We start from the raw sequence: 10035 nt of genomic DNA, 5'->3' as shown, positions 1-10035 counted from the left end.
AGGTGGATTGATTTCCTTTAGGCAACTCCAGAGATTCCGCGAGAACACCGTCACGAGTCTAGAGGAACACCGAGTTCAGCACAGCAACTCAAGAAGAGCTCCGTGTACCCCAAATCATCTCGAGATGAGAGCTGATGCCCTGGCTTTGACTCAAGAGGAATGCCAAATTTCCACAAGCACCTCAAGAGGAGGCTTCTCTCAGCTATAGGTATGTGAGAGGGACCCTGAGATTGCTGCCTCAAGTGGAATGGACACCGAGTTCCCCTCACTTGAGGTAAGGGCTGATTTCCTTGCAGTGACTCAAATGCAAGCCCGGGTTTCCTCTCACAACATGAAGGGATGTCTGAATACCCTGATGAGACCCTATAAAGAGCCCTATTTCCCTGCCTCATCTCCACAGGAGGCTTCACACCCATTTGACATTTCCAGAGGAATGCGGAGTTGCATGCTTCAACAGGAGATGATGCCTGACTCCTCTTAAAATCGATAGGAATTCCAATATCCCAGTGGCAATTGGAAAGGGACCCTGGGTCTCCCTCCTCAACTCAAGAGGCGTCCCTACTGCCCTGCCACGACTTGAGGAGAATCCCGAGGTGTTCCTGGAAACTAGACAGGAGTCCCGACTTTGCTGAGAAAGCACGAGCTTTTAAAGAATATCCCCATGTTAACTCGAGAGGAAACCCCAGGTTCCCATCACAACTCGAGTAAAACCATGAGATTTCCCCCCTCAGTGCAAGATGAGGCCCGAGTCCCCTGCATTGGTTCCAGAGCCATCCTGCATTCCCCATCAAACATGAGAGGAGTCTTGACTTCCTTTAAGAAACTGCAGAGATTCTTGAGCACACCGTCACAAATATAGATGAACACCGAGGTCAGCACAGCAACTCGAGAAGAGCTCCGTGTACCACAAATCATGTCGAGATGAGGGCCGATTCTCATTCTTCTTTTGGAGAGGAATCCCGATGTTCCACTCACACTGGAAGCACTGCCTTGCCTCACCTGTTGAAACTCGAGAAGAACCCCGAGGTCCCTGCTGTAAGTCGAAAGGACCTCGTGATCCCCCTCAGCTCGACATAAGGACTGATTCCATGGCAAAAACTCTGAGTTTCCTGTCGCAACACTAAGGGTGGTCTGACTCCCTTGTTGCACTTCTAGAAACATCTCAAAATGAGGCCTCACACCCCAATTCGAACTTGAGACCAAAGAGGGCTTCCATGCCTCAAGACGAGATGATGCCTGACACCCCTGGAAAATCTATACAAACCGCAAGATCCCTGTCGCAACAGGAAACGGAAGCTGGAATTTCCTCAACTCCAGATGCGTCCCAATTCCCCTGCCACAACTCGAGAAGAATCCCAAAGTGTCTCTGGCAATGATAAAGGAGGCCTGACATCCCTGAGAGACCATCAGAGGTTCACTGCCATCCCTGTAGTTACTTGAGTGGAACCACGAGTTTCTTACCACAACTTCATGAAACCCACAAGATTCCACATTCAATGCAAGATGATGCCCGATTCCCCTGCATTGCCTCCAGCGTCATCCCGCCTTCTGCATCAAACACGCAAGTGGCTTGACATCATTTAGGCAACTCCAGAGTTTCTCCGAGAACACTGTCCCAAGTCTACAGGAACACCAAATTCAGCACAGCAACTCGAGAACAGCTCCAGGTACCCCAAATCATCTAGAGATGAGAGCTGATTCCCTGGCGTCGACTCAAGAGGAATGCCAACTTTCCACAAGCACCACAAGGGGAGGCTTCTCTCAGCTCTAGGTATGTGAGAGGGACCCTGAGTTTGCTGCCTCAAGTGGAATGGACATCAGGATGCCCAGACTCCAAATAAGTACAGATTTCCCTGCAGTGACTTGAATGCAGGCTGTTCTTTCATCTCAGAAGATTAAAGGATGTCTGAATCCGCTGTGGAGAACATAGAGAAAGACCTAGTTCCCCGCCTCAACTCGACAGGAGTCCTCAAATCCCTTTGCCAAGTCGAGAGGAAGTCTCATGGTTTTTTTTGAGTTGCGTTGGGAACCTCGGGTATATTCTCGAATTACGACGGGGATGGCCCTTCAAAACTCGTGTTTGTTCAGCGACGTCAGGACTCCTGGCTAGTTGCGAGGGACACCTCGGGAGTCTCCTTGAGGCTTTGCAGGGCAATAGGGACGCCTCTCAAGGTGAGGCGGGAGACCCAGGGTCCCTTTCCAGTTGCCACAGGGATATAGGGATTCCTATCAATTTTCAAGAGGAGTTCCTCTCGAGTTGTCAAAGGGATGTGAGGCCTCCTGTCGAGATGAGGCGGGGAACTAGGTCTTTCTCTAAGGTCTCCACAGGGGATTCAGAAATCCCTACATTTTGTGAGATGAAGGATGAGCCTGCATTCATGTCACTGCAGGGAAATCCTGCCTTATTTTGAGTCAGGGCATCTCGGTGTCCATTCCACTTGAGGCAGCAAACTCAGGGTCCCTCTCACATACCTATAGCTGAGAGAAGCCTCCTCTTGAAGTAATTGTGGAAAGTTGGCATTCCTCTTGAGACGAAGCCAGGGAATCAGCTCTCATCTCGAGAAGATTTGGGGTACACAGAGCTCTTTCGTGTTGCTGAGGTGACTTCAGGGTCACTCTAGGCTTGTGACAGTGTTCTTGGGGACTCTCTGGAGTTCCATTAAGGAAGTCAAGGCTCCTTTCGTGTTTGATGGGGAGCACGGACATGCTCTACACGCAATGCAGGGGAATCGGGCCTCAGCTCACGGCGAGGAGGAAGTCTCATTGTTTTTCTCGAGTTGTGATGGGAACCTGGGGTATGTTCTCGAGTTACGGTGGGGATGGCCCTTCAAAACTCGTGTTTTTTCAGCAATGTCAGGACTCCTGTCTAGTTGCGAGGGAGATATCGCAATTCTCATCGAGGCTTGTCAGGGAAATAGGACGTCTCTTGAGGTGAGGCAGGAGACCCAGGGTCCCTTTCCAGTTGCCACAGGGACATTGGATTGCTGTCAATTTTCAGGAGGAGTCAGTCATCGTCTCCTTTTGAAGCATTGAACTCCGCGTGCCTCTCGAGTTGTCGAAGGGATGTGAGGCCTCCTGTCGAGATGAGTCGGGCAACTAGGGCTTTCTCTAGGGTCTCCATAGGGGATTCAGACGTCCCTTCATCTTGTGAGATGAAAGACGAGCCTGCATTCAAGTCACTGCAGGGAAATCCGGCCTTATTTCAAGTCAGGGCATCTCAGTGTCCATTCCACTTGAGGCAGCAAACTCAGGGTCCCTCTCACATACCTATAGCTGAGAGAAGCCTCCTCTTGAGGTGCTTTTGGAATGTAGGCATTCCTCTTGAGTTGAAGCTAGGGAATCATCTCTCATCTAGAGATGATTTGGGGTGCACGGAACTTTTCTCGAGTTGCTGTGCTGAACTTGGTGTTCCTATAGACTTGGGACGGTGTTCTTGGGGAATCTCTGGAGTTGCCTAGAGGAAGTCAAGCCACTTGTCGTGTTTGATGGGGAATGCAGGATGGCTCTGGAGCCAGTGCAGGGGAATCAGGCCTCATCTCGATTTGATCTGGGCTACACAGAGTGCTATCATGTTGCTGCGGGGACCTCAGTGTCTCTCTAGTCTTGTGACAGTGTTCTTGGGGACTCTCTGGAGTTCCATCAAGGAAGTCAAGGCTCCTTTCATGTTTGATGGGTAACAAGGACTTGCTCTGCATGCAATGCAGGGGATTTGGGCCTCATCTCACCGGGAGGGGGAAGTCTCATGGTTTTTCTCGAGTTGCGACGGGAATCTGGGTGTTGGGGTCTTTTAATGGACCGGAACGTTGTGGTACGGAGTTGACGATAGGAAAGTAAAAGAGAGAATGTGGCTGGTATCCCTTGATTTATGCAGAGGACCAATCAAGTCCTTGACACAGGACTTGCATCCCTCACGAAGGCACCAGGCGCCCTCTCGAGGGGGTCTTAGAAGCCCGGGCAGAAAAGTGAGCACGACGGGTCTTCAGGCTCCAGAGAGTCAGCCAGAAAAAGAGAGAGATAGAGAGAGAAAGAGAAAGAGAGAGACAAAAAAGACCCAGGGACCTAAGCTCTGATGGAGCAAAGGTGCTTCAATGATTTTTCTATGAGTATATATAGGCTGTGGTACAAGAAACTTCTTTCAGGAATGATAGAGATCAGAAAACCAAATGTACAGCAACCGTTACCAAGGGAACAAGGGGTAATGTTAGTCACAAGGTCAGGAGACAATCCATATCTTAAGAAAGGGGAACGAGACTAAGCAGTTTTGTCCTAAAGAGAATGTTTACTAAAGGAGACCCAAGCCTCCGTCCCTGGGAGCAGCGTGCTGTTCCACTTGAAGAGGGACAAAGGACTCATGAGAGACAGCACATAGGAATCCTCCCATCAAACATTCCCTGACAATTCCCCCTTATTTATTTATAATATTTGCAAGAAGAGTTCTGACCATCAGAGTTTATTCAGTTTTAACAATCTTTGCATAAAGGCAACAGCAGACAACAAATATAATTGTTAAGATAATCACCAAAATTATAGTTCTAGACCCAATGTTATGAGTAAGGCTCTGAAACCGCCCATGCGGGTCTAGCCCAGATAATTGATCAGCCAATTGTTTAGCTAAAGTTCCCATACTAGTGGAAGAGGGCAGATTATTAGAAAAGGTTTCACATAGTTCTTTTTTGTAATAACTGTACATTCAGAAAGGCATTATCATATATGTTTTAAAAATGAAACTTGATTTGTTTCCAGTTGTAGCCACTATTATAGAAATGAACAGGAGTAACATGAAATTGAGTAGAATTTCAATCATATTTTAGCATCATCTGTTTTTGTACATGTGCTCATTGATCTCCAACCCATTTGATGGCTGTTCTCAGTTCTTGTATTTTTTTTTTTTTTTTAATATCCTCATCTATTTGAGCCTGAGTGGCCCACATAGTATGAGCATCTTTAATCCAATTTGGATAAAATGATGTGTCTGAATAGAGGTTTGTAAAGCAACACCAGTGACAGCAGCAGTGGTGCAAATGGCTATTAATCACTAAATACTAAAAATCAGCCATCCAATGAATCATTTAGATCGCCAGAGCAATTTAGTAAGCAACTGGGAAGCAAGTCCAGCCATGGGACCTTCTTCCCAGGGCCGTTGGAGATTTATTGGTAACCATAGACTATGTCGAGATTGAAGAATTAAAAGAGAATCATATTTTAAGGTAATAGAGGAGTTAAGACAAGTTTATAATCTGCAATTTATGCAAGTTACAGAACGTATAGTCTTATTGAATTGTAAGTTTCCTATAGCTATAACAAAAGGAAATGGAACACAGGCTTGTATAAAATATGATTGATTACAGTGAAAGAAATAATTGCTATGGCTATGATTGGTCTTTGTGAAATGTCCAGTCCAAGTCTCAAGTTCCTCAGTGCTTGCAGCAAGCTTCCAGATATCCCATTGTTCAGGCCCAGTCTGTTTATCGAGGACGATTCGAGGATGGGGGGGGGGCATTCCACTGTCATGTCATCCAAGAAGTCCTCTGTCATGGTGATGCCCTATTGTAGTATCGGTAACCTTCCGTGCCGCTCGGGTAATGTAATCACATACAGTACTGTTAATTTCATATGAGCAGTTAGATAACCACATACCGTGGGGTCCCCAATCAACAATTGTATGATTGGCTAAAAATATTAATTTTTCTGATTTAGCCTGACATTTGTCCCAATGAACAGGAATATATTTAAAGTTCTTTTTAGTAAACGCTTGGCATGTTGTTCTTTGTTCTTTCCCTAATTCTTTCCCTAAAGTTTCAGTAGTATAAACATGGTTCACTGACAAAGAAAGGGCAGTAAATAATCCAAGTAGGGTCCGAAAATCCTTTTCTGGAGGCAGGACGAAAGCCCAAGTTTGTCGACTAACGTTTATACATAATTCTGTTGGGCCCATACATAAAGGAAGGACTTCATAACCTAGAACGATATTAATTAGTTTTTCTTTTTCTTCAGGATGAGAGGGCCCCTCCAAGTTCCAAGGAGGGGGCATATGTGTTGACTCATTAGTGGATATGATTGGTCCTATATCTGTCTATTTTACAACCTACAATAAAAAAGGGCGATTCGATATATAAGCCCAATAAGTGTGATCAATCAGGTCAGCCTGAGCACGGGAAGCAAAAGCAAGCAAAGCAAGCATAGCAAAGAAAAATATTTTCAGGATTCCGAGGCATTCCTGTTGAGAAATCAGATTTTCAGTTTGATTAGTAAGGGTTTTTATCTGTCCCCAAGTAGGGAGATCATAAGGTCGATGATGTCGAGTGCAGCGTTTTTTGGAAATTTTTAATGTCGCCATGGCTTGTATTGGAATTTTTTCTTCTTGGGTTTTTTGCTGTTTCATCTCTAGTCTGAATGCTGGGGGCCCCCTTAGGTTGAATCTTCTGAAGAGGAAGTCATGTGAGCTCGTTGGATCCATCTGGAGAAATAGAAGCATATCTTTTCCCTGTAAGATTAGTTTTTTAGATGTCCATTGATTAGTTAACCCATCTTGATATCAAATGGGCAAAGGAAAGGAGGTGTCCTTTAATGTCTCAAAACTTTTTTTTTTTTTTTGAGTTTTTTGCTTTTGTCAAAACATCTCTTTGTGGTAAGTTTAAAAAGTTTAAAACAAATAAGGCTATATTAACAATAGTTAAACAAAGAAAGGGCAGGGATAATGATGAAAACATTCTTAGGAAATATTTTAGTCCAAAAGAAAAAAAATCATTCAGAAATCTGTTTGGGACTGGTATTTGACTGTGGTTTGTGTTATTTGGGGCAAAGGATTAGGAGTAACCATTCAAATATATTTTCTTAAGTGAAATTATTGAAAAGGTGATGCAGAACAACTTGACAAATGAAATGTTGCTCACATCCAAATATATTTGACCTTGTCCTTGAAAAAGAAATGCAGCTTAGCAACTGTTGAATCTCACTGTTCAGTGTGTTAAAGAGTATGACTACACTTCCAAGACAGACCTGAAAAGAAGGTGAACATTCCACATTTCTGATATTCTTGGAAACAAATAATCCATTCGGGAAACGGTGTCTTTTTTATGCCATTTTCGCCCTGCTTTAAGAATCTTACAGATTGGAAACAGAAATAAAGTCACATCAACAATAGTTATAGGCTTAAAGGCTACACTACACCAGAATCTAGTAAAGTTTGCTCTGGACAAGGAAGACAAAAGTGTTCTTGTGTATTTCCTCTTATTTAATTTTTTTATTTGCAGTTACAGTGTGTAATGTGTTTGTCCAATCATGTCTTGTGTTTGTGGACTATAAGGAATGTCTGCAATCTGTTTAATAGAGAATGAATGTAAAAATTGTTTGAACTGCTTAGAAATATAGGCAGAGTCATTGTCTGTTTTTATAGAATTAGGTGTTCTCATTATCGTGAAGTAAGTTGATAGGTGGGTTATAACATGTTGTGTAGTCTTACCTTAGAGAGGTGTTGCCCCTAGAAAAGAAGAATTTGTATTGATCAAGACATGTAAGAAGGAAGAGGAAGAAAATTCAGGACAATGAGTTACATCTATTTGCCATAAAATTTTCCTTCATTTGTCATAAGCCCTTTTAAAATTCTAGCATTAAACATCCCTAAAAGTTAAAAGGCCAAAACAAAATATGATAGCACAATAAACAAATGCAATGTTTATTTCAGATAAACATATCATACTTTGTGGTTTTCATTGTGATCCACCAAAACATTTCAACTGCATTTTCCAATATATTTGCAGTCTGAATGTATCTGCTGACCAAAGTTAATTCTGTTAAATGTTGTTTGCTCCGAATTTTTTTTGTTTCTAATTTGGCCTAATTTGGAGAAAGAACATTTGCTGTAGCTAGAACGACAATGAAAAACTAGCCTAGCAAACCCTATGCAAATACTACTTTATTCTATAATAAATGTTTCAACAATTAAAAAAATATTTTTGTATTCATCATTTTATTTGCCATTTCTTATATCTTTTTATTAAAAGCATATATTTTACTTTTCTATAGCAACCGTGAAATGTCTTGTATGTTAGCATTTCATAGATCATTGAACATATTTATCAAATCATATTATATTATATATACATCCATTCCTATACAAATATATGTTTATATTCATTAACAGCTCAAAATCTCTTCAGCTCTTCTGCAAGAAAAACCCCTTGTAAGAGTAAGCCAATGTTCAGCAATTGACGCTTTAAAATCCTACTTCATTTGGAAATGACCCAGCCATTCAACAAACTTCTACTACTTAGTTCAGTACAACTCCAGAAACCTAAGTCACTCTAATCCCAAGAGACCGCTCCAGATTATAGATAATAAATCATTTTATCAAAAATACAATTATTTTTAATAGAGCTTATCTAAAAGTTTTCATCTCGTCTATATATTTGTATATAGAGTTATATATAAAGAGTTATATATAAAGAGTTACCTTTTTGTTGACAAACTTAGCTTACCCCAAACCATGGCATAACAAAAGTATTATATAATGTTGATGACTCAAGACATGTCCCAACTAGATTAACAAATAATTATATTTAAATCACATTCACATTTAAATAAACGTTATACCCAACATTGAACACCCTTCAGTTCATGTAAAGCTGAATCCAAATAGAGCTCATTAACTCCACACTATCTAAAAACAAAGACATACATTGAGACATAGATAATTTTAGATACAAAGGCATAGTTCTCCATTTGAAATTTAAAATATCTTTTTGTTTTATTTATTTATTTTGAGCTCCACCAATTTGTTAATGGCTGGAGTCCTAGATAGAGTGGGCTGTGTATCCCAAGGACATGATAAGAGTTAACTTAAGGTTTTTTCTTAGGCCTATTTTTGTTTCCCAGGCAGAACTGGAGCTCCAAAAAAAAATATATTTTAACAAGTTAACCTTTTCTTAACTGCACGTGCAAGAAGAACTGGTTTTGCAATTTCAAAAAAGATTTTATTTTCATCAGTTTTCTCCAGAGTCTAAAGAATATCATAGCCATTCAGTGTCAAAAATATCATTTCTCCTTTTTGTAGCTGTAGTATATTATTAATGATATATGCATGAGGGAATTGTTGTCACATAGGAAGTAAAGCCTTGGCTACAAAAGTTTGACAAATACTAGGACTGTTATGGAGACGGCAATGGCACCCTATTTCAGTACTCTTGTCTGGAGAATCCCAGGGATGGGGGAGCCTGGTGGGCTGACATCTATGGGGTTGCATAGAGTAGGACACGACTGAAGTGACTTAGCAGCAGCAGTAGCAGGACTTTTAAGCATACCTTGAGGTAACATAGTCTACTGAAATCTTTTATGAGGCCCGAAATGATTAGGATAAGGGAGAGAGAAAGTTAAACTCTCCCGGTCTAAAGGGTGTAAAGGTATATTAAAAAAGCAATCTTGTGAAGCAATTTTGTGAATCTTGTGCCAATTTTGAGGAATAGTAATAGGTGATGGGATCTCTGGTTGCAATGCACCCATAGGTTTCATAAAAGAATTAACTTTTTAAAATTCTGTTGAGAGGCACCATTTGTTATATTTCCTTTTTATAACAAAAATAGGAGAGTTCCAAAAAGAGCAAGATTCTTCAATATGTTTCAATTTTAATTGTGTGTTTATAAGTTCTTTAGTAGCTTGTAATTTTTCTTTCGTAAGGGGCCATTGCTTTGTCTAAATAGGCTCATAATTTTTCTCAGTTATTTTAATAATTGTTTTGTTTGTTAAATGAGCAGTGGCCCCTAGGAAAAATGTGGAATGTATATCTGAGTTTGCCATTGCATAAGTAAGTCCCTTCCTATTAGATTAAGGGGTGCATCTATCACATAAGGTCTTAATGTCGTAGGTTGGCCTTTTGGTCTATCATATGGGTAGATTTGAATATTTTGATAAATTTCTTGTACTTTGGTTTGAGAAACTCCTGCATTTTGGCAAGAGACCTTTTGTATAGGTCAGGATTTGGGCCACAAGTGTTTGGAAATAGCAATAATATTAGATCCAGTGCTGAGGAGACCAGAAAAT

Source organism: Cervus canadensis, chromosome 11, assembly GCF_019320065.1.
Source record: "Cervus canadensis isolate Bull #8, Minnesota chromosome 11, ASM1932006v1, whole genome shotgun sequence".
Lineage (NCBI taxonomy): Eukaryota > Metazoa > Chordata > Mammalia > Artiodactyla > Cervidae > Cervus > Cervus canadensis.
This window is presented reverse-complemented; position numbering follows the sequence as displayed.